We start from the raw sequence: 25,546 nt of genomic DNA, 5'->3' as shown, positions 1-25,546 counted from the left end.
GTTTTGGTTGACTGGGCATGTTTGTAAGGGTTTTGTTTTTCTAATGTCCTCAATTGGTGGAGGGGTGGGTAGGAGGGTGAGAAATCTGATCGTGGCTGATTAAAACAAATAAAATATATATTTTTTCAAAAATGTTAAAGATTATTGACTAAATTTCTGCTCCTTAAAATACTAAAATATGAGGAAAGCATCAGTTCTCCAAAATAAGGATCAGTTTTCCCTAAAAGGCAATAATGCTGCTTTAGAAGCTGAGGCCACTTTAATCCTTGTTTCATATTCTTGTTGTACTAGGCAAAGAAAACTTCTCTTTGTTAATTGTTCAATGACTTACATGTGCCTCATTTTGTCCCAACATGAATTATGAACTGACAGGTCGCTGGTGTGAAATCTGTCCCCAACATTTGGTGTGCTTACATAGCAAGGCCCTACATATTGCAAGGCCTTTGTATGGTGAAAGCTGTCAACTTGTCTGTTGCACAGGAGTGTCATTGTGTGGCTTAGGGCCAGAATAAGCACCTCTAGTCTCTTCTTCCCCCCAATCCTTCCCCAAGAGAAACTTTGATTCCTTCAGGGAGGGTTACCAGGAGGTTATTTACCCATTTATCCAAATCATAGTAAAACAGAAATTAGAGAATGGTAGAATATATACCAGACAATACAGAGTGAAGGAGCTCTCCCCTTTGGAGCAAGGTAACTTGGCTCAATGAAGAAAGAGTCCTAGATCTCACCCAAAGGGAAATTCCCCAAAGTTTCTAGTGTAGCGAACTGGGAATAGTGACATAATAGAGAATGTCAGCTCCTCTCATGTCTTTACAGAATCTTTTCTTCTGTAATCTGAGGTGAAATTGGTCTCTTCCATCTCCCTCTCAAAACTGGAAGCCAGAAGTAGCCAAAGTGACACAAAGTATGAAGAAAGTCTGAAAAAACCCACTGAAGAATTCTGGAGATCTCTTGTCCTCATTAACTTCATCCCATAATGCAGAGCATTCATCTTCACCAATAAGGAAAGAGTCCCATACCAATGGTCTCTGGGACTGGGGCTACATTCTGTAATTGAAATGAAATGAGATGGCTTTATGACTCACTTTGTGGTTGAGTTGGTGTAATATGAATTAAGTTGGGACTTTTTTAATATTTTAAAATGATAAATTAATTAAGTGTCTTTGATTGAGCCTTACTAGGTACAAAACCCCAGGCCCAAACCCCTATTTACTAGGTGCTGACCCTAGGTGGGCGTTAAGCCTCCAGGGCCCTAAGGGAGCTGCTCAGACCAGAGCCAATAGTATGCACCTAAGTTCTGGTAGCTCAGATGACGTTTGATAATGTCCAAAGACTGTCTAAAAAGAGAGAACAGAGCTATTTGCTTGGGGCTCTGAGCCACAGGAGAAGTGGCACTTGACTCTGGGCCAGCCATTGTTATGAGCTCCCCAGGTCCTGAACTCAGATGCTGATGCCTTCTTAGTAACTATGAATTGTATTTGGTCTGTTTATAATGTATCTTTGTAATTTGTTTGTATTTGTTCTGAAGTTCAGGCTGCTAGCTTTTTCCCTTGAACTAAGTGAATAACATTTGTATGTTGGGTTGAAATAAGATTGTTAACCCCTTAATGTTTCTTTCCTTATTAAAGCAGATCAAAAGAACCTGTGCTGGCAGCATTCTTGTTGGGCTTGTGTTATACTTTCACCCCTGCAGAACCTGCTAACTAAATTGCTGAAACAGTTGAGGTTGAGACCATTAGATTGTAGGCTAATTCATGGTACCTGGACAGTCTCTCTTTCTCAAGAAGAATAATTAACTAAATAGGTGCCAAAGGAGGCTGCCCATGACAGTAAAGGGAATGTCAAGTCCAATAGTCTTTGCTTGTTTTTAACCTCCCCACAGAAGTTGGACTGTCTGCATAATAAGACTGAAAGTGAGCTTGCTTAATTATTCAGCAAGAAGAAACAAAGCACTCTCAGCTTTAAGAGACATTACAGTGAAAGCCGAGGGCTAGCTAATGGAGCTGGTGTCCATGCGAATAAAGGAATGTCTGCTATTGGGATTGGAGACCGTCAGAGTGTAACCGGGATTGTACACTATGATCTCTCATCCAGAGGTTATGATTCCCCCTTGACATCTGAATAATTAGATAGGAGAATGATAAAAATCTGTAAGGTAAGTGATTTGAAAGCTCGCACCTTGGTAAGAAAAGTTCAGGCTTGTTCTATCATAGATCCCTAGAATAAGGGATGAATGGGTCTTCTCCACTAAAGAGCTGGCATATCTGTAGGAGAAATTAAAAAAGAAACCTGATGGGTCTCTGGAGCAATGACTTTTGAAGGTATGTCTTAATGGAATCAATGTTGTCCTCTGCAGCTGACTTCCATAGGCTGGAAGAAATCTCTGAGGACATATTTTTGTAGCATTAACTAAATTTATTACAGCTGCCAGATGGGAAACACTGTTTGTCCCTTTCTACATGGCTGGGATGGAGAGTTATTCACATCTGCCCTTGTAATGTTGAATTCCTGTCGTAGCCAACTACTTAATGGGATCTGCAAAGGAGGTAAAAGTCCTAAAAGAAACCGATTTGATTTGATTTCTGTTATCCCCACTCCAATACTGAAATCCTATGACCAAACTGCCTCACTTCCTTAAGGATAATTACATTCTGCCCTCTGTGTAGAACCCTTGAATCTCCCTTATATAGACAATTAGATAAATAGGCATAGGTTAATCAAATGAAAGGAAAATTAAACAGGAGGTTGAGACAATTGCGGTCTAGGCAAGAACTATTTCCATTGTGAATAGACACCATGGGATAGATGAGCAGAGGCATAGAGATTGATGTCTACTACGAGCCTTGATGATTCGCCCCAATCAGGGGAAGTAACAGAGGACAGACCATGGAATGAAGGATTGTTAGGAGCTTAGTATCTGTGAGTTCCTTTTCAGCAAACCTAATGCATGTTACTAATAGGTAATAGCAATGGAAACTGAATCATGACATGTAATTAACACCACACAAGGTACCCAGGAATGTGAAAGATATTTGCCTGTAGCACTAGAAATGAAAATGGAGTACTTTTCTAAACCAACTCTCCTTAAAATAACCCTGCATTTTCTGTGAGGAAGGCAAGTGGCAATTGGCATCTGATAATAAACTACAGAAAGCTGAATTAAGTTGCTATGTCCATTACTATAGCTGCTTTTGATCTCATCAATATTGTAGATTGGGTAGCCTAGGCCTAGGATGAGTGTTACAGGACTTTTTATTTCACCAACATTTGTTTTTCTATTCCTTTACCTGAGATTAATCAGGAAGAGTTTACTTTCACCTGGGGAATGAATCCAATACAGCTTCATTGACCTTCCTCAGGGCTTCTTAGCCTCTTCCTCATACTCTCACATTAAATTTGACCAAAAAAAAACCTAAAAGACAATTCCCTTCCCAAGGGCACTGATATATAAAACTACACTGGGGACATGAGAGGGCCATATCATGTTGTGGTAAACAGTGTAGATCAGATGGTCTCTTCTTCCACTGTTATGTCTTTTAGCATTTTTAATGCTGTCCATGGAGTTTTCTGGGCAAATATCCTGGAGTGATTTGCCATTTCCTTCTCCAGTCTGTAGGTGGAGGTTAAGTGACTTGCCAAGGATCAGACAGATAATGCATCTGAGATCAGACTTGAACTCTGTTTTTTTTTTTCTAACTCCAGGCCCAATGTTTAATCCACTGTAACAACTAGTGACTGCAAGGTCAGGTGCACAACATCCCAGAAGCCATGTCTGTGAGAAATCAATGCCACCATAGGAAGGATAAGACCTACCCCATCCAAGGGTTTCTGGAATTCAATCTCCACGAACATTTACCTGATGAAAAATGATTGTTTTGGAACAAAGTTCCAGCTGACCTTTTCTGAATCTTCCTTATTCCCTCATTGGTTCAGAGCTGTATAGGCCTAAATGTCCTTGGCTCTTTAGAGGGCTCCAAACAAATAGAGAAGTAGTCGAAGTCCCCTTAAATTAGCAGGCTTCCTTACTTCTGGGGTAGTTCAGACAACTCATTCACTAAATGGGATTTAGTGACCAAATGGTGTTACTTTCAGTAGACACCTTGCTTTCTAATAGTATGGGAGAAGTGAAACTATTGCTATATAAACTATAATTGATGTATAATTACCAGGAAGATGGTTTCCCTAGCTGACTTGTTGGTAATTCGGAGTCCCTGGATGGGGGCGAAGGAGATTCCTTATCTGGCCTCTTTGGAAGAAAGGGGATAGCCTTTCTATATAGACCTTTAAAAGGGGAAAAATGCAACATTATTTTTCTGATATGGCTCTCAAGAGATGGGGAGACTTTTAATAGGTAAGTCAGTGTATAATGGGTGGTTTTATTGGGAGAACCAGGTTATCAAATTAGTTCCTGAGACAGGCTGCATACAAGAGGCATATGACATCTTAGCCGCATTGTTACAATCACTGTGATATAGCTTAAAGGATTATTGAGGGTTCTTGAAGCATCATCATCTGATATTCTTGGTGTTGCTCCTATTCATCAAGATCTCCTATCAACAGGAGAAGAGTCTGTGACTGTGCTGTATGTATGAGCATCTATAGTCTATGCTTTAAATTCTTTATACTGCATCAGCTTCTTGTCACCAGCTGGCATTAGGATAAGCACTCTGAACATTAAAAATATGGCATTATTCATGACATAGATGAAATGATTGAGAAGTCTGATTCAGACTTTCTAAAGAAGGAGGAGATTCCTGGGGTTTCTGACTTTTGTCATCCTCCACATTTTTTCTTCTTTCTTCTGGTTCTTTTGGGTGACTTGGAGGTAAGTGTCTGGAGTATTTTTACCCTCCCCTTTTCAAGGCTTATTTCAGGAACATTATCTAGTAAAGGCTCTGAAAGTATTGAAAATGTGGAAAGTCCTCTAGAAAATCCTTATAACCTTGCCACCACAGGTACGGCATGTGTAAAATTAGGGCTATTTTATTTTCCCTCAGTAGGGATTAGATTTCCCTAAAAAAAATAAAATAAAAAAAATTCTATCACTGTGACTTGATTTGCTGTAGCCTTCTTTGACAAAGCTTTTTGGTTACTTAAGGTCATGAAAATTCCTATCCCAATGAAGTTGTGACTCCTCTGACTTAATGGAATTCTGAAAATGAAGCACATCAATATACCCTATCCTTTGGACCAGACAGATTTCCATATGGAAACATGAGGATTCTTGTACAGAGAAGCAAAATGCTCCTGTATCCTTGCTGTGTTAGGGCAAGACATACATTCTTTTGTTAACTGTTAAAAGATTTGTTAGTGCCTCATTTTGTTCTAATACTGAACTTGAAGTAATAGGATTAGGCCCACACCTAACACAATCCCAATTCATATTTCATAAAGTAAATTAATATTAAAGTGTTCACTTAAAATCTTAAGCTTAAGTTTTCTCTTTACTTCCTGGATTAATAACAATAATAACAATAATAATCATTATAGCTTACTAGATTATTAGAGAGTCAATACTTAGAATATGATGGATCCTCTTGTGGTAACTAATATATTACATATAATCCAATGGTTTCCTGAAATTTTCATAGTATATCTAAAATTTTTTATCTAGAACATTCAGGCAACACAATTTGAGCCAACATTTATTGAACTAAAAAAGCTTAAATTATGCAGCATAAGCATTTAGATCATAGGCCCATACATAGTGATGATCAAATTTAACAACTGTTTATCATAGAAAGCACTGAAATGTAGACAAATTAATATAACCTGGCATTTATAGCAAAGACTTCTTAGAGAAGGTAGAACTTGATCTGGACCTTGAAGAACAGGTAGTAGGTAAGTGAAAATGCTACTGAATATGCTGTGAAGGGTAGCAACACTGTAAGAAACAGAGATGTGTGAATGTGTTGTCTCTCCTTTCCTATGACAATTATCACATTTTGCTTTGTAGTCTAACTTTGAGAGTCTATTCACCTGATTAAACAGGTGTCTGGGGCACTTGTCCCTTCTTGTCTCTTGCCTATTCATTGCAGTTTCTCATAAAGGTTTAATCCTTAGCAAACTTGACATCTAGTTATGGGGTTTAAACCCCACTCTACACCATTTTTTTTAATTTTAATTTTACTTATGACTCAAACGTGTAGCGTTTTCTTAGAAATGGTGAAGTAAGAATAAAAATAAAAAAGGAAAGGAAAAGAAAGAAAAGAGATAATTACTATATAATATAAATTAAGTATGAGCCATGTTTATTCCTACATGGAATACATATAAATAATAGAAAGTATCACAATGCACAAAAATAGAACAATTAGAACAAAACTCAGTATTTCTTATAACTATGATTATAATCAGCTGAGAGGCTTACAAAAGCCTTACCAGAAAATATTACAAGTGTTCAGTAATACTAACCAGCTATTTTACATTTCACTCCAGTTTGGCACTTACCTGGCCATTCCCATTATTTTTCTGCTGGTCAAGATGCTAAGATAAAGAACATCCTCTTGTTGGTGGTCACTTGCTTAATTCAGAAGTTTCCTTGTGAGCAGATACTTCTTCATTGAGAAAACAGAGCAGCTACCATATTCACAGGCTTCCTAGGATGTCTGAACATTTTGGGACTCACAAAATTGCCACCAATCTTTTCCCACCAGCCTTCTCCAAGTTGTCCATGTACCAATCATTCCTTAAGAGTAAAGAAAATAGAGTGGGGTGGAGCCAAGATGGCAGAGAATAGACAGCAACTCACATGAGCCCTCTGAACACTTTTAAATAATGCCATCAAACAATTCTTGGAGCAGCAGAAATTACACAAGGATGGAGTGAAATAATTAGTGAAAACAAAATTAGTGAAACAAAGACAACTTACAAGGTAAGCAGAAAAGGTCTGTTGCGCCTGAGTGAGAGTGGAGCACAGTCTGGCACAGGCTGCATAGACACAGTCACAAAAAACAAGGAATAGGCCTTGGGAGCCATTGAATCAGCAGCTGTAGCAGCTGCTTCTTGAGTTCTCATCTCACAAATTGTAAGGCGGTTGAACAACTGGTCAGAAAAAGATTATAGAGGTCTCTTTGCTAGCACCGGGGGCAGGTCTCTGTTGCTTTCTGCATACTAAGATCTGGGTTGCAGTTCTAGGTAGTGGTCCCTGGGTGAGAAGGAGCACTAGCACACCAGAATTTGTGGCCCCAGTGGAACAGGAACCCTTGTCATAGTTCCAGGGCAGAAAAGAGTGCTTCTGGTCACTAACAGACCAGTGCACAGGCCAGTACAATAGTAAACACACTTCTCCTTAGATCTTACCACCTTGAAAGAACTGAAAACTTGCAGGTCCATAGAAGTATTTCTAAAAACAGTTGCACAAAACCCCTGAAACTTGGAACAGTGCACATTCCACCATGGAAGCAGAGGCCCACTTTAGCAAAGAGTTGAAAGTCAGGAAATAGACTGGAAAAATGAGCAAGCAACAGAAAAAAAATGTGACTACAGAAATGGTGACAAGGAATATAAAAACCCCCACTCAGAAGAAGATACAAAGTCAAAGCTCCTACAATGGGAAAAAAATACACACAAACACTATATGTATATAGATATATATACATATATATATATGTATATATAGATAGATATAGATATATAGGTATATAGGTATATATAGATATGTAGATATAGATAGATAGATAGATAGATAGACAGATAGATAGATAGATAGATAAATTGGTCTCAGGGCATGGAAGAGCCCAAAAAGGATTTTGAAAATCAAGAAAGAAAATGAAAGATATCTATAGTCATATAAAAATGGTCGATATCACTATTGATCAGAGAAATGCAAATCAAAACAACTCTTAGGTACCACATCTTACTTGTCAGACTGTTTAACATGACAGAACAGGAAAATGATAAATGCTGGAGAGGATTTGGGAAAATTGAAAGACTAGGGCATTGTTGGTGGAGTTGTGAACTGGTCCAACCTTTCTAGAGAGCAATTTGGAACTTTGCTCAAAGGGGTATGAAAATGTACATACCTTTTGACCCAGCAATACCACTTCTAGGGCTGTATACCAAAGAAATCATACAAGTAGGAAAAGGACCAGTAATTTCAAAAATATTTTTAGCACCATTTTTGTGGTGACAAAGAATTGGAAATCAAGGGAATGCCAATCAATTGGGGAATGGCTAAACAATTTGTGGTATATGAATGTATACTATTGTCCCATAAGAAATGAGGAGCAGACAGGCTTCATAATGACCTGAAAAGATTTATATGATCTCAAGGTGAGCGAGGAGAGCAGAACCAGGAGAACATTATACATGATTACTGACACAGGGTTTCTGTGATGACTCACTCTGATAGACTTGGCTCTTCTCAGCAATGCAAGATTCTAAGATAACTCCAAATGACTCATGATGGAAAAAGCTATGTACATCCAGAGAAAGAATTACGGAGTCTGAATGCAGACTGAAGTGAACTATTTACTCTCTCTTTTTTTTTTTTTGTTTTTTGTTTGTGTCTCTATTTTATTTCTTCTTTCTCATGTTTCATTCCATTGGTTATAGTTATGCTTTACAACTTAACAATTGTGAAAATATGTGAAATGTGAAAGTATATGTAGAACCTATATTGGATTGCATGATGTCGCGTGTGGGGAGGGGGGAGGAGAGGAAGAGGGAGAAAATTTGGAACTGAAACACTTGAGGAACTGAATGTTGTAAATTAAAGCTAAAAACAAATTAATTAATTTTTAAAAAGGCACTCTGAGTCACTATCCAATTTAGGAAAAGAGATTGGCTTTTTGAACTAAAATGTAATAAATGTAAATATTGCCTCTCTAAGAAAGTCAAGAAAGGAAGCGTAATAAATAAAGATGGATTACTAAAGTAGCACAGATAATGCAAAGTCATGAATACCAGACAGAGATGTTTAGAAAAGTCAAATCAACTGAACACGTTTCACTGAGGCCTCATTACCACCTGATAAGATAAATATCAATTACAGTTCTTAAATAGAAGAATGAAAATAATAAAACAACATTTCAGGAAAATTAAGTTCTTCATCAAAGGCAGAATGCCATAATGAATATAAAACTGACTGTGTCCAGGTGCAGATATGGGTCAAAATATTACCTCAATTAAATGCTACTGGTGAGACCATGAGTAAGTCATTTTATCCATCACTCCTCCAGGTCCTAATATAAGATATAGAACAAGTACTGATCCATATTGATAAAGGGAGTTTTCACACTGAGATTCCAATCAAGTGGCAGGCATAAATCCTGGCTCCTCCCTCCATCATAAAAATAAAATATCATTTTTGCCCAAGGGATCTGATGGTGTTAACCATTATATTAATATTCAGCTTTGTTAGCAACAGGAAAAGATTTCAGTAGTGCTTTAAGATGGAAATGTTTAGAAAAAAAAATCTATTTTCTGACAATTATTACATTTCTAATTTTTACAGCACAGATATAAGGAGAAACCAATTTTGGGCTAAGAGTAACATATGCACATACACATATATGTTTGTGTGTGTGTGTGTGTGTGTGTGTGTGCGTGTGTGTGTGTGTGTGTGTAGGCTCACTATTCCAAACCATACTTGGATTAACAAATTGGGGAACCAGAACAAGGCAACTGCTCCTTATCCAATTCTAGGGATATCCTTGAGGGATAAGAGGTTGCTACTACTACTACTACTACTACTACTACTTCTACTACTACTACTACTACTACTACTACTACTACTACTACTCCTACTACTTCTGCTACTACTACTACTACTACTACTACTACTACTAATACTAATACTACTACTACTACTATTACTAGTGCTACCACTACTATTACTACTACTACTACTACCTCTGTTATTACTACTTTTCACAAATCCCTATCTCAGTTTATTCCTCTAATATTCAATCAGTTGCTATCTCTTCAGTATCATCCATCCAGTGATAAACACCACAGTATCATTTTGACCAGCTGATATCTTTTCAATACCATAGATTTTATAAAGGAATATTTATTTAAAAGATAAAGCAAGAACAGAAATCCAAAACTTCTAGTGGAAACAAGGCACACTCCTCCATCTACACATTGGTCCAAGACTAGAGTGAAATCAAACTTAAAGGGGTTGCTACAAAACATTCTCCCCAAACCTGGATACCCTTTCCTCCATTATCTCAGGCTCTGAAAGAAGTGGGTTCAAGCTTAAAGTGGCAGTCACAGAACATTACCAAATTTATTTCTACACACAGTATAGCTGATGGATGAGACCCTTACTGGTTTGAAGACCTCAGATTCTTGATTGTCTGGTTGATCCACTGCTGATCTCAGTAAACAGGCTTTTCCTCAGGGGTTGTGCTGGCTCATTAGGCTTGTTTCTTGTGGCTAAGGAAGACTTGTCTATGGGATCCTATTTTTGGTGCTTCTTCCAACCTTTCAAAGATTGGAAATCATTCTTGAAGAATAAACAAAACAGAAAGTGCCCATCTATTAGGGAAAAGGTTAACAGATTATGTTATATGAATGTAATTAAATATTATTGTACAAGGATATAGGGAAGAGTTCTATGAACAGATACAGAGGGAAATGAGGAGAGCTAAGAGGAAAATTTAAACAATCACAATGTTATAAAGGAAAATAACTGTGAAAGTCTTTTGAACTCTGATCAATGCAATTATGAACCAACTTTCAAAATGACTCAAGATGAAACTCACTATACACCTCTAGTCAGACAGGTGATGGACTTGAAATACAGAATGAGATAAAAATTTTTGATATGTCCAATGTAATTATTTTTTTGCTGGGCTATACATACCATTATAATGGTTTTACTTTTTTAATATTTATTTTTCATTTGGGGGGAGAAATGGCAGGGACTGATATTAAGTGCTTATAAGATAAAAAGAAAAAGGAGTGGGCAGAAAAGAAACAGAAGATACAGAAGTATACTGTGTAAAATGTCACATGGCAATCAAGGGGAGAAGGTTCTCAACCAACCTAGAAACGTATACTATTTCTTCCTTTTCTCACAAATGCCATCAAGGAAAGACAGAGAGGTTTAATTCCTCTTTGGCAGAATTTTGAATGTATCCTCTCATCTTGTGCAGCACTCAATTTAAAAGATTTATTTTTTAACCATGAATCAGGAAGCAGAAAGTAGTCACAGAATGTGTGTATGCACTGAACTGGAGGGTAATATCTCCATTATACATCATGTATTTTTAGAAGCAGGCACACCAAAGTTTTCCTGAAGATTAAACAGGCAGAGCATAATGCACTAGCCCTTCAGGGACGAGTCTCCTCCCCACTACTCACATTACATAAACATGACTTGTAAGACAAATCAAACAAGGGTATATAATCAATGCCAAATTGAGACCTCAGATTTATTATTGATTTTACAATGGGCTTTTAAAGGTATTTGTTTATTTTTCTTTCAATGAACCACGGCAACCAAATTCTAGAAAGTAAAAAATAAACTTTAATGGAAGCTTTATACTTCTACCATAAAGTATAACAGTGTCAAAGAGGGTCAAGTCTTAAGTAAACTGCTTTCTTTCTTTCTCTCAAATACATGCCCATAATTGCCTAAAGGCATAGTCTTTTCTTTATTAAGGGGTCATTTTTTTCTTGTTTTATTACCTACCAACCCTTGTTCTGAGTGTTAATCTGAGTCCTAAATTCCCAAGGAAGAGCAGCGCTCCATCAGCACAACATAGCAAGAAAAATAGTAGGTTTTTATTTATTATTGCTTCATCATTGAATTTTATCTTCCCACAGACTTAGTCAATAAATCTTAAATGTGGACATATAACTTCCTCACTGATCTGCTTTAAAAAGTAATATCAAATATCATAGAAATTACTGTAACATAATGGTAAGCTTGATTTGCTCATTTGCATGTCAATACTGCACTGCAATGTCAGATTGCTTCTCAAATTTATTCTGTATAGTTGTTTCATAGCAGAGATTCCTTTTGAACTCAGAGATTGCCCTAACGATTTGGGCTTTCAGCAGGCCCACCAAGTTCTTTTTTCTATTAATAAGTGATCAGAAACATTTGAAGGGGTGGGAGGAAGAAGGGAAGAGTGTGGAAAGAAAAACAAGTGAGTCAACATGTCTTTTAAAATGCAAACTGAGGAACTAAACTTCAATACCAAATTAACTACTAATTTTTTTTCCTCCCAATCTACCACCGTGATCTCACTCCTAGCTGTGTTGTTCAAAAATCATAGTAAGATTGCATGGGGCAGAAACATTAATCAGTCAGCTTCTGGAGGGGATATGTCTTGAAAGTGAGTTTTATGGATGATATTTATTGGAAAAGGGAGGATAAAATTTGTTTGTTTTTGTTGTTGTTGTTGTTCTTCAGTTGCTTTTTCCATCTTGTCTGATTTTGATCCCCTTTGGGGTTTCCTTGGCAAGGATATTGGAATCATTTTTCATTTCTTTCTCCAGCTTATTTTACAGATGAGGAAACTGAAACAAAGAGAGTAAGTGACTTACCCAGGGTCACATAACCAGTCAATGCCTGAGGCCAGGTTTGAACTCAGGAAGATGAGTCTTCCTGACTCCAGGCCAGGCACTGCACCACCTACTGACCAGTACATGATCATATAAAGTTGGGATAGATTTGCTCTTTTGTTTTCCTAATTTATCAGCTACCTTTAACACAAAGTGATGAATTGCTCAAAATAAATGAGGTATTTTAGGAAAACAGATAAATGGAAAGAACTTATTGTATTTCATTGAACATTTATAGACTTTAAAGTCCCAAGCACTTTTCAGTCAACCATCATGTTTTATATCTGATAATAACTTGTTCCAAGTTGAATCATCATGGTTGGCTGCACCCTATCACACCTTTGGATTAGGAAAGTGGAACTTAGAAGTATTTGTGAGGTGTATATATATATATATATATATATATATATATACATATATATATATATATATTATTCACAAGTTATCTCTTTATTGGAAGAGGCTGCCACAAAACACCAAGCTTATCTCAGCATATAGCAAAAGCACTGAACTGCAGTTTGGTAAATTGACCCTGAGAAATTATTATGACCTTCAAACTGTTGCTAGAATCGATGATGCTTTCCTTTATGTTATTTAAGGATAAGACCATGGATTACAGTAAGAAATCAACCAATGTTTTTGATATGTCCTTGGCAGGGTGGGGTGAGGTAGAGGAGAAGACAACATATATCAAGCAATTTGATATCCAAAGATATCAAGGGATTGGCAAAAAAAAAAACCCAATTATCCCTTCCATATATTCTTATGTAAATGTGTGTATTGTGTGAGTGTGTGTATATATATGTGTGTGTGTGTGTGTATATGTGTGTATAAGAAAAGGATTTTTGTAAGCCAGTTTCAACATCAGCATACATATCCTTTATAGGGACTTTTATAGAATAATAAAAAAAGAGAAATAACTCTTGGCTATGAAAAACTGCTATTGTAAGTATTAGAGGCCTATTGAGAGCATTTTACAACAATAATCTTTCTGATTTAGCAACATTTGCTGATGAAGTACACTTGCAATTCTTCATTGTATTAAACAAAGTTTAGAACCAATCTTTGCCAAAGTTTTCTCAAGACTTGTGCATTAAAAAAATAGCTTTGCTGAAATGCTTTACCTGTGACTTTGGCGAAATATATCTACCAGGGGACTAGAATTGGCCAATTAAAGTCTAGTCCTTATAAGAATGCTTACTAAGGGCACTGATATGCTAATGCTGCCTCTCTCTTTTTGCATGGTTGTGATCATGAGAAGACAGGCCTATCTGCTTTCAAATTATTTTTTTTCCTGTGCATAGTTGAAGGAGTGTGTATTATGTTAGGTTACCTCCTTGTGACCACTGAAAGGGGAGGTGAGCAAGCCATAGCAGTCCTGAAGCTAGTCTCCATGTCAGATTCTTAGGACAGCCCCACCTGGTTAAGAGTGAAGATATGAGGCAACTGCTTGACCCATAATAGGAATTAATCAAAGGCACCAATTCATTCAAAGTTTATGTTGCATTCAGACATGAATTTGGTGAGAAAATGCTTTGTAGAAACTGCTTTAAGTGTGATCCCACTGTATCCACATTATATGATGATATAGGATAGCGTATCTCAGATGTGGGAAAGAAATGCTTTGTAACTTCTGTTCTTGTCATATCTACTTGATTTTTTTCTAAAGTTTACTGATGTTACTTAAAAGAAGCTGGACATAGAAATATAACAGGCAATTGATACTGAGGGACATCACACTACAATGGAGGCTCTACCAAATATCTCAAAGACTCCACCATTTTCTAAGAAGTATTTTCCCTAGAACCTTGAAGGGATGTGATATTTAGCTCTCGTTTTGGGGACTTAACAGTATGAAAGGTTTTAGGAATATGGATACTTAATTTACATAAATTACATACAAATTCAAGAGTTTTTTTTTTCTAATGAAAATCTCATAATCTTTCTCTAACACAGGAGTTTTCTTAAACTTCATGTGTATATGTGTTCATAGCACGTGTGTGTTATAGAGTCACTTTGGTAGTGTGCCGAGGCCTATTGAACCTCTCTCAGAATTATGTGTGTTGCCTACACTCATAATTGAAGAAGTGCTACATTTCAGTAACAGATTAGTGAAAATAATGATGTAATTTTTTTCTCAACCAACTTTATAGATCATTTGGAATTTCTCCAATGACTTTAACTTAAGAACTCATGATATAAAGTGTCAGTTGTGAAAAATAAAAATAAATTAACCAAAACCAAATCTGTTTGGAAAAGCTTCCATTAAAAACAGAAGCACACAAAAATAAGCAAAGAACAAACATCATCAAAACAACAAAGTCTCCAAACTAGGTGGAAGATGCAAAGTTTATTTGCAGTTTAGTTGCAAGCAATGCAAAGTCTCAATCAAATAATATACTAGAAATCTGTGCCTTCCATTTAATTTAAAAAAAAATAAGTGCCGATTTTCTACAAAGTGCTGTGTTGTGTGTGTGTATATATATATATATATATATATATATATATATATATATATATATATATATATATATATATAAATTATACTGTCTTCAAGAAGCTTAGAGTTTGCTGGAAGGGAAATTGCTTATACACAGATAAGCATAATAAAATATCAGGTGTGATGGTGCAAAGAAATCTCATGGAGTCTAGGAAAATTTGAAGAGGTAGGTAACATTTTTAATATTAATGTTAGATATTTAGGGATGACACAAAATAATAGATGGAGTCTGGACTAAGAAATGATGAAATCCAACACTAGTTGCTTAATATATGTGGAATAAAACAGGAAGTCATTAATCCTCTCAGAGTCTCCATTTCTTCATTTGTAAATAAAAAGAGTGAAACCCCCAACTATCTGTCTCATAGGGTTGAAAATTTTAATATATATATATATATATACACACATATATATATATATGTATATATATATATATATACACACACACACATATATACACACACACACACATATATATGTGTATATATATATATATATATATATAAAATGAAGTGTTATTATTATTAATTTCGTACTTCAGGAGAAAACAAGACAATGAAAAACTAAGGATATCTTTCTTCTGACTGGATGTTTAAATACATGGAAAAGACTTCCATCAATGCCTTTGCCAAAAGTTCCACATCCATATACCCCAGCCACAAGTGATCTTATCTTCCAATGAATCTTCATGGCACCTAATTCATGTTTCATATTTATTATGTTTTTATTACATTACAATTATTCGTGTATGTGCTTTATCTCCTGCAATAGATGGCAAATTCCCTGTGGTGCAAATGCATTTCATTTTTCATTGCATCAGCCCACCCCTCCACACAAACCAATGGCTAGATGAGGACACTATATAGTACATTACTTAGTGCTTATTGATTGAATGAATGAATGATTCCTAGGTATGTTTATTTTTTTACTTGGAACAAATATAATTCAGAAACTGCTTGAAGGCAATGATCATTATAATTGATTCTAATTCCTAATATTTGTGTAACTCTTTATTAAGAGCATTTTTCCAAGTTTTTTCAAAAATAAATCTGTGAAATGGCAAAAAAGCTTATTTTTTATTTACTTTTTTCAGAAATGAAGAAATCAAGATGAAAAAATCTTAAATGATTTCCTCCAGATCATTCAGCTAGTCATCTCCTATTACCTACCATGTTATTTACAAGTATTCAAAATGACAGTAAAGATCATAACAGCTACATAAGATATGTGGTATTTGTTATTATTTGAGAGAGAGTTTTTAGGTATTATCCCTCATTTCCATTATATATGGTATGTGCTATGGACAATATTAAAATAGAGAGGGCAAAGATCATTATGACAGGCAGAGCCAACATGGCAGAATAAAAATAGGGACTTGCTTGAGCTCTCCCCCCAAATAACTCCATATTAATGTAAAAAAAAATGACTCTAGCGGGGCAGAGGCAAGATGGCAGCTGGAAAGCAGGGAGTTGCTCGAGCTCACCACCAGGTCCCTCCAAAAACCTATAAAAATGGCTCTGAACAAAGTATAGAACTGCAGAACCTACAAAATAGCAGAAGGAAGCAGGAATCTAGCCCGGGAGAGCCTGGATGGTTGCTGGATGAGGTCTATCGCACGTGGAACGGAGGGCAGCAGAGCTCAGCATGGGCGGCAGCAGGACCAACCAGAGAGGGAGCTGGGCAGAACAGGCCCTAGCACCATGAATCAGTGAGCTGTGGCAGTTACCAGACTTCTCAACCCACAAACACAAAAGAAAACAGAGAAGATTAGTGGGAAAAACTGCGGGGGACAGAGTTCACAGTTCAGCCACTGCCCCAGGCGTAGCAGGGGTGGTGTAGCTACAGAAATACAGCTGCAGTTACTTCTGGCCCCAGGCCCAACTGGTGGGAAGAATTAAGTGGCAGATCAGAGCAGGAGTGCAGAGACTGCTGAAGATTTGCTTCAGGTCCAGGTTGGTGGTTCTTCAGGAAGGAGGAGTGCTGTGGTGGCAGAGCTGGCTGTATAGAAATAGCTCTGAAATCAATGGCGCATCCCCTCAAGCTTGGCACAAAGTATTCTTGGCTCTACAAGTAGTCATACCCCAACAAAAAACTCAAGGATCAAGTAAGTTGGCTGGGAACATGGCCAGGCAGCGAAAATGCACTCAGATTCAGTCTCAGACTTTGGAATCTTTCTTTGGTGACAAAGAAGACCAAAACATACAACCAGAAGTCAACAAAGTAAAAGAGCCTACACCAAAAGCCTCCAAGAAAAACATGAACTGGTCTCAGGCCATGGAAGAGCTCAAAAAGGATTTTGAAAAGCAAGTTAGAGAAGTAGAGGAAAAATTAGGAAGAGAAATGAGAAGGATGCAAGAAAACCATGAAAAACAAGTCATTGACTTGAAAAAGAGACCCAAAAAAATACTGAAAAAAATATTGAAGAAAACAACACTTAAAAAATAGATTAACTCAAATGGCAAAAGAGCTCCAAAAAGCCAATGAGGAGAAGAATGTCTTGAAAGGCAGAATTACCCAAATGGAAGAGCAGATCCAAAAGAGCACTGAAGAAAATACTGCCTTAAAAATTAGATTAGAGCAAATGGAAGCTAGTGACTTGATGAGAAATCAAGATATTATAAAACAGAACTAAAGGAATGAAAAAGTGGAAGACAATGTGAAATATCTCATTGGAAAATCCACTGACCTGGAAAATACATCCAGGAGAGATAATTTAAAAACTATTGGACTACCTGAAAGCCATGATCAATAAAAGAGCCTAGATCTCATCTTTCAAGAAATTATCAAGGAGAACTGCCCTGAGATTCTAGAGCCAGAGGGTAAAATAGAAATTGAAGGAATCCACAGATCACCTCCTCAAAAAGATCCCAAAAAGAAAACTCCTAGGAACATTGTCGCCAAATTCCAGAGCTCCCAGGTCAAGAAGAAAATACTGCAAGCAGCCAGAAAGAAACAATTTCAGTATTGTGGAAAAATAATCAGGATAACACAGGATCTAGCAGCTTCCACATTAAGGGACTGAATTGCTTGGAATATGATATTCCGGAGGTCAGTGGAGCTAGGATTAAAACCAAAAATCACCTACCAGCATAAATGAGTATCATGCTCCAAGGCAAAATATGGATTTTCAATAAAATAGAGGACTTTCAAGCTTTCTCAGTGAAAAGACCAGAGCTGAATAGACAATTTGACTTTCAAACACAAGAATCAAGAGAAGCATCAAAAGTTAAAGAAGAAAGAGAAATCATAAGGTCTTACTAAAGTTGAACTGTTTTGTTTACATTCTTACATGGAAAGATGATGTGTATGATTCATGAGACCTCAATATCATAGTAGCTGAAAGGAATATGCATATATATATGTGTGTGTGTGTGTGCGTATGCAAATATATACATATGTGTGTGTCTTTGTATGTATATATATGTATATATATGTATATATGTGTGTGTATATATATGTGTATATATATGTATATATGTGTGTGTATATATATGTATATATGTGTGTATATGTGTATATATATGTATATATGTGTGTGTATGTATATATGTGTGTGTATGTATATATACACATATATACATATACATACATACATATACATATATATGTGTGTGTGTGTGTGTGTGTGTATACACACATACATATAGACAGAGGGCCCAGAGTGAGTTGAATATGAAGGGATGATATCTAAAAAAATAAAATCAAACTATGGGATAAGAGAGGAATATATTGAGAGAGGGAGAAAGGGAGAGACAGAATGGGGTAAATTATCTAGCTTAAAAGTGTGAAGAAAAAGGAGTTCTCTAGGAAGGGAAGAGGGGGTAGGTGAGGAGGAATGAGTAAATCTTGCTCTCATCAGATTTGACTGGAGGAGGGAATGCCATACACACTAAATTGGGTATCTTACCCCACAGGAAAGAAGGAGGAAGGAGATAAAAAAGGGGGGACAATAGAAGGGAGGGCAGACATGGGGAGGAGGTAATCAAAATCAAACACTTTCAAAAAGGGACAGGGTCAAGGGAGAAAACTGAATAAAGGGGGATAGGTTAGGAATTAGGAAAAAATAATTAACCTTTCACAACATGAGTATTGTGGAAGGGTTTTACATAACGACATGCATGTGGCCTATGTTGAATTGCTTGCCTTCCTAGGGAGGGTGGGTGGTGAGGGAAGAGGGGAGAGAATTTGGAACTCAAAGTTTTAAAAACAGACATTCAAGAACAACAACAAAAAATTTTTGCATGCAAATAGGAAATAAGATACCCAGGCAATGGGGCATAGAAATTTATCTTGCCCTACAAGAGAAGAAGGGAAAGGGGGATGGGAGGGGAGTGCGGTGACAGATGGGAGGGCCAACTGGGGAATGGGGTAACCAGAATATGTGCCATCTTGGAGTGGGCAGGAGGGTAGAAATGGGGAGAAAATTTGTAATTCAAACTCTTGTGAAAATCAAAGCTGAAAACTAAATATATTAAATAAATTAAATTTAAAAGAAAAAAAATGACTCTAAGCAAGTTCTAGAGCTACAGAACCCACAAAATGAAAGAGTGAAAAAAATCTCCAGCCCAAAAGAGCCTGGAATATCTATGTGAATTTCTATTTCATGGTGCTGAGAGCAGAGCACAGCCCAGCTTGGGCCATGCCAAGCACAGAGTGGGTGAAAGCAGACCAGGAAGAGCAGATCTCAGAGCATGGAATCACTGGCAGTTATTGCAGTTTCCAGAATTCTTAACCCACGAACACCAAAGATAACTTAGGTCATCAGTGGGAAAACTCTTTTGGACATGGGTGAGAGAAGAGCACAGGAGTAGTGCCTGCCAGAGATGCCAGGCCTGCCAGGCCTGCTAGAGCTCCAGGTCCACAGACAGTGGGGAGATCAAGTAGCTGATCAGAGCTGGAGTGAAAGGATCTCTTTGCTGGTGCTGAGGCAGGATTTTCTTGCTTTGCACTTCTTAGATCTGAAAAGGTGATGTGGAAGAGCTTGTGCTGCCTGTGGAAAGGGAGTCCTCTTCATAGTTCCAAGGCAAAAAAGAGTGGGGGAGGTCATTCGCAGACCAGAACACAGGCCAAGAGAAGAGCAAACACCTCTCCTTGCATTATACCACCTCAGAAGAACTGAAAATTTGTAGTTGCCCAGAATTTGTTGGTTAAAAACCCCTCAAGCTAGGGACAGAGTACTCTCCACCTTGGAAGCAGTGCCATACCTTGACAAAGAGCTCAAAAGCAAAGTAATTGGCTGGGAAAATGAGCAGACAGCATCAGACAACAGAATCCTACATTGCAGAGAAAGAATATCAAAGCATGCAACCAGAAGAAGACAAGAAAATCAATGATCCTACATCTAAAGCCTCCAAGAAAAACATGAACTTGTCTCAGGACATGGAAGAGCTGAAAAAGGATTTGGAAAAGGAAGTTAGTGAAATAGAGGAAAAATTGGGAAGAGAAATGAGAGGGATGCGAGAAAACCAATGACTTGCTAAAGGAGACACCCCAAAATATTGATGTACATAATACCTTGAAAATAGACTAGGGGTCAAAGCCAAGATTTTGGCTGGAAAACAAGGGATCACTTAAGCTCTCTCCCAGGTCATTCCAAAATTGCTCTGAACAAATTCTAGAGCTGCGGAACCCATGAAATAGCAGAGAGAAGCAGATCTCTAGGCCAGAACAGCTTGGATGATCACTGGGAAGGGTCTATTCCACCATGCTAGGAGAGAAGGGCAGCACAGCATGAGTTGCACCCGGGCCAACCCGAGGGGGAGTCAGGCAGAGTAGGTCATAAGGCCATGAATCACTGACCCGTGGCAATTGCCAGACTTCTCAACTCACAGATGCCAATGACAAAGGAGAAGATTAGTGGGAAGACTGCTGGATCAGGGCAGAGAGGTGAATGGTCTGGGCCCAGCACTGGTGGGGGCAGAGGTGGCACAGTGGTGGAGCGGCTGCAGTGGCAGCAGCAGGAACCTACTGTGGCTGCTTCCAGAGCTCCAGCATCAGCTGCTTCCACAGTCCCTGGCTTACACAATGGCAGGAATCTAGTGGCACATCAGAGCAGGAGGACAGGGAGCACTTTGCTGGCACAGAGGCAGGGTTCACTTGTTTTGCCCTGCTTGGGTCTGGGTCACAATCCTGGCTGGCAGGTCTTTGGGGAGGAAGAGTATGGGTATGGCAGAGCTTTAGGTAACTGTGGAGAAGAAGTAGCTCTGAAAACAACAGAGCAGCCCCTAAAGCTTTGGAAAAAAATGTAGTCTCTAATCTACAAGCAGTCATATCCTAACAAAAATCTCAAGAGTCAAGAAGTTGGCTGGGAACATGAGCATGCAGTAAAAAAGGACTCAGACTCAGACTCAAACTATAGAATCTTTTTTGTGGCAAAGAAGATAAAACACACAGCCAGAAGAAGTCAACAAAGTCAAAGAGCCTACATCAAAAGCCTCCAAGAAAATATATGAATTGGTCTCAGGCCATGGAAGAGATCAAAAAGAATGTGGAAAAGTAAGTAAGAGAAGTAGAGGAAAAATTGGAAAGAGAAATGAGAGTGATGTGATAAAACCAGGAAAAACAAGTAAATTACTTCCTAAAGGAGACCCAAAAAATAATGAAGAAAATAACAGAATGCCTTGAAAGGCAGAATTAGCCAAATGGAAAAATAAGTTCAAAGGACCACTGAAGAAAATACTACCCTAAAAATTGTATTGGAGCAAGTGGAAGCTAGTGACTTTTTTTTTGAGATCCAAATTTTCCATACTTCATTATTTAATATTTTTAAGTTTTCAGCATTGATTTCCACAAAATTTTGAGTTACAAATTTTCTCCCCTTTTCTATCCTCCCTCCTCTCCGAGATGGCATATATTCTGATTGCCCCATTCCCCAGTAAGCCCTGCCATCTGTCACCCTACTACCCCTCCCCCCATCCCTTTCCCCACTTACTTTCTTGTAGGGCAAGATAGATTTCTACTCCCCATTGCCTGTATATCTTATTTCCCAGTTGCATGCAAAATAACCTTTTTTTTTGAGCATTTGCTTTTAAAATTTTGAGTTCCAAATTATCTCCTCTCTTCACTCCCTCCCCTCTCTCTAAGAAGGCAAGCAATTCAACATAGGCCACACGTGTAACATTATGCAAAACACTCCCATAAATAGTCATGTTGTGAAAGACTTACTATACTTCCCTCCCTCCTTTCCTCCCCCACTTTATTTAGTTTTCTCCCTTTACCCTGTCCGTTTTTGAAAGTGTTTGCTTTTGATTATTTCTTCCCCCTATCTGCCTTCCCTTCTATTGTCTCACCTTTTTATCCCCTTCCCCCTACTTTCATGTGGGGTAAGGTACCCAACTGAGTGTGTATGTTATTCCCTCCTCAAGTCACATCCGATGAGAGCAAGATTCACTCATTCCCCCTCACCTGCCTCCTTTTCCCTTCCAATGAACTGCTTTTTCTTGCCACTTTTATGTGAGATAATTTACCCCATGCTATCTCTCCCTTTCTCCCTCTTTCAATATATTCCTCTTTCATACCTCAATTTGATTTTTTTAGAAATTGTCCCTTCATATTCAACTCACTCTGTGCCCTCTGCCTATATATATATATATATATATATATATATATATATATATACATATATATGTATATTCCATTCAACTACCCTAATACTGAGAAAGGTCTCATGAATTACACACATCATGTTTCCATGTAGGAATGTAAACAAAACAGTTCAAATTTAGTAAGTTCCTCATAATTTCTCTTTCTTGTTTACCTTTTCATGCTTCTCTTGATTCTTGTGTTTGAAAGTCAAATTTTCTATTCAGCTCTGGTCTTTTCACTGAAAAAGCTTGAAAGTCCTCTACTTTATTGAAAATCGGACTTCAGATTCATACTCTTTGATCCAACAATATCACTACTATTTCTGTTTACCAAAGATATAATTAAAAAGGGGAAAAGGACCTACATTTACCAAAACTATTTATCTTTATGTGGTGGCAAAGATTTGGAATTTTAGTGGATTCTCATCAATTGGGGAATGTCTGAACAGTTGTGGTATATGAATGCAATTGAATACTATTGTGCAATAAAAAATGACAAGCAGGACAATTTCAGCAAAACCTGGAAACACTTACATGACCTGAAGCAGTGTCAGTTAAGCAGAACCAAGAGAATATTATACACAGTAACAGCAACGTGGTGCAATGATTGTCTATGAATGAGTTACCTCTTCTCAGCAATGCAATAATCCAAGACAATTCCAAAGGAAACATGATGGAAAATGTTATTCACATCCAGAGAAAGACCTGACAGAGTATGAATGAAGATTGAACTCTACTATTTTCCCTTTATTGTTTTTTTCATTATTTTCCCTTTTGGTCTATTTCTTCTTTCATGGCATGACTAATACGGAAATATAATTTATATGATCACATATATATATAATCTATATCAAATTTCTCTGTGTATTAGGTAGCAGTTCAGGAGAGTGGGAAGGAGAACAATTTTTTTTAATAAATGCTAAGCATTGTCCTCATCTGTAATTGGAAATTAAAGAAAATTCTATTAAGAATTCCTCAGTTATCTTTTAAATTAAGGATATCTATACCCAAAGTAGGAAGTTCAGCAATCATTCATAGTCCGTTCTGCCATCCTTCTCATACTGGTTACTCTTGGGACAACCCTTAAAGGGTAATACACCACAGTATAATACTTACGTGTTGGAGCCTCTCCATGATTGATTACTAATAAAACACTTGTGATATTTTTATTAATTGTGTATATGTCTGTAACAGTAATGTTTGGAATTCATGCTTTAATATGAGTCATCCCTAGTCCTTCATGCTTGCTTAAATGAACAAAATATCCATCCTATAGTGCAAACAGATTCTACATAGAATTCTTTGAAAAAATGTTTGAATTTTCAGATCAATAAAATATACTAAAATCACAGAACTTTGGTTTTAAATGGTGGTTCACTAGAAAAATCATTTCCACGTATTTATTTTGTTACATATAATCTTACTTAGAAGTAAATTATATCACTGTTTACAGGGAACTTGGAAATATCAATGCCACTGATCTGATCTGCACCATTAAGATGGCCTCTGGAAACTCTTAATATGCTTGATCCAATCAAAACTCTCAATTTTCCACATCACCAAGGTTTTTTTTTCAATTTGTATTTTAGATTTCAACAATCAATTTTTAATTTATTGAAAAATTGTCACTACTCTCTTCTCACTAAATTTAGGGGAATTCATAATTTTAGCACAAAACTATGTGAACTTGGAACCATAATATTTTAAAAGGGTTAAGATTTATTAAAGCATTTCGATCAACTAACATAGTGCTTCCCCTGCCTGTTATACAATGCCATGAAATATCAAAGGAATATACCTTCTCAGTGATTCATGTAGTAGGTTCATTGTAAAAATATGACAATGTTATTCACTTTCATAATCATGCAAGAAAAGGTAGACCTATATTGCATGCCTTACATTAAATTATATTAAATTTTTCAGACAAAAGTAGTCAGAGGCATGCATGTGCACACAAACACACATGCGCACACACATACACACACATGAAATACAAGAAAAAAATAAAACTTTCATAGGGTGTTTATGCCATCTTTTTTTTACTGGTAGGGTACTGCTAAAAGATAAACATAAAATATATATTTTCAATATTGATAGAAATAACTTATGTTTATATAGTCCCTTAAAATTATGAAGTGGGATACATACTCTGACTTCTGAGCTTTATTAGAACTCTGTGAGTCATTTTAGAGAGCAATAACCAAACTTAGAAGACTTAAATGACTTGTTCAATTATACACAAGGGAAATCAGAACCCAAGTCCACATCCTCCTCCCTTCCCTCCCTCCCCCCCCATGTGATATTATATTCCCTCCTCATGATCATATGTAGCCAAAGCATTAATGACTTCATTAGAATCACTTAGACATATTTGGGGATAGATTATATCTCATACAATAATGGCATCATTTCTACAGAATTATTACACTAGAGATGAAGAGCTTAGTGTGACTTTAGGTGACATCTTATAAAACACATAGATGAGGAATGAAATGCTTGAAGAGATCAACTGATTTTTCCAAATTCAGACAATTAGTAAATAGCAGAGAAGTGATTTTAAATTATGAAATTCTGATTCTACATCTAGTACTCATTCCACTGTACCACCCTGTCATCCACATGTTGATGTTTAATTTATAAATTCATTCAGCTAGATCTTAGCAATGGTAGCAATTTTTGAGTAAATAATTACTTATGTTTATGTACCTCTTGAAGTTTAAAAGGCAGTTTTCTCCCAACAACAGTAGGAATTAAGGAGTGAGACATATGGCATTGTGGATCAAACATTGAGCTTAGAGGAAAAAAGACCTGGGTTCATATCCTGTTACAGATATTTACTATCTGTGTGACTATGGGGAAGTCACTTAACTTTTCTCTGTTTCACTTTCCTAATTTGTAAATGGATATTATCTCCTACTTTATAGGGCTGTTGTGAGAATCA

The sequence above is a fragment of the Trichosurus vulpecula genome, chromosome 1 (genome assembly GCF_011100635.1).
Source record: "Trichosurus vulpecula isolate mTriVul1 chromosome 1, mTriVul1.pri, whole genome shotgun sequence".
NCBI lineage: Eukaryota > Metazoa > Chordata > Mammalia > Diprotodontia > Phalangeridae > Trichosurus > Trichosurus vulpecula.
Note: the sequence above shows the minus strand (reverse complement) of the source record.